Below are 1454 nucleotides of genomic sequence, written 5' to 3' on the forward strand. Positions count from 1 at the left end.
TCCTGTCTTTTTGGATACCATCTTCCCATGACCGGCTTTTGTGCCCCTTTCTGGGTTAATCCCAATGAAGCGACTAAAAAACAAAATCAAAATGGTAAAATTCCTGAGAATATAAATAGTGTGGCATTCTGAATACAGCTGGTACAACATTTAAATAAAGCTGTTTTTAATTACGTAAAGAAAAAACATCACCACCTTTGTCAAATGTCAATCATAACTTGCTTTAAAACTTTTAAACCATGTCATTGTATTTTGCTCATTGTAAAAAAACCATAGAAGTGGTTTTACCGTTGAATGAACTCCAAAGTCTTGGCTGCCTCATGTTGATATTGGAGGTTGAAGATGTAGAAGATGGACAACACTGTCCTGTCTGGAATGTCAGCTAGACCCTCTCAAAGACAATATGGCCTTCAATGCTGACCATCCAGAAAACTTCTTGCCACAGGGACTGTAATAAACCAAGTCCTTAATTGGAAGAACATAAAACAAATCCTCTCATTGATACAGTATGCATTTAAATGATCATCATAATAAAGAGTGTCCACTCTGCCCAGTAAAAGCAAGGATCTTAAACTCCTCAATTGTTGTGCAAGTCACATCAATGTTGAAAACTGTAGGCTGGATTAATGTACAGAAGTTTGCACTGAAGGTGATTAGATTTTTAGATTAATTGTCTAAAGAATTATTGCGATAAACGATAATATTGTTTCAATACCTTTTGACACTGATTTAATGAAAATGACTAATAATTCATGTGATTTCCTGCCATACATAGATACACTTTATTTTCAAAAGAACACGTAACACTGGAACTGATAAACTAAATAAACAAAACAACCAAAAACAAAAACAAAATGGATTCTCAGTCTCCATTAACAAAAAACGTACTTGAATAAAAACTAAACAACATAAAGCCAAAGTAGAAATAAATACTGCATTCAACCAAAAGAGTGCAGATTATGAAGTCTGTATATTATATTTCCCTTCAGTAATCACTAGATTTAAATAGAGAAGATGATCACATCCGACAACCTAATGCAAAAGTTCATACTACACCATTTTTTGCCCCTATTTTCCCCTCAAGATAATCTTAGATCGATGGCCGATTTAAGATTGTCGCTGGTGATTTCATAACCGATCATCCTGCAGTAGCAGCTCCGATCTAAATCAGGGGTTTTCCCCGACTGGGAGTTTAACGCTGAATGTGGCAGGTAGCCAATCAGAAGGCGCGGATTCTCCTCCATGTTTTCTGAGGGGAAATTACGGAGGGGAATCCCAAACAGCTGACACGGCGCAACCCGAAGTCCAGCGGACATCGGAGATGATATGTGGAAACATTAATATTTCTGTAACATTTCGTGCAAAGAATATAGAAATGATAAGGGGAGGAGTTGGAGCCAAATTGCTACCTCAGTTGATGAACCCGGTAACTTTTCAGCTGTTCTTCGTTAACG

The sequence above is a fragment of the Poecilia reticulata genome, linkage group LG17 (assembly GCF_000633615.1).
Source record: "Poecilia reticulata strain Guanapo linkage group LG17, Guppy_female_1.0+MT, whole genome shotgun sequence".
Lineage (NCBI taxonomy): Eukaryota > Metazoa > Chordata > Actinopteri > Cyprinodontiformes > Poeciliidae > Poecilia > Poecilia reticulata.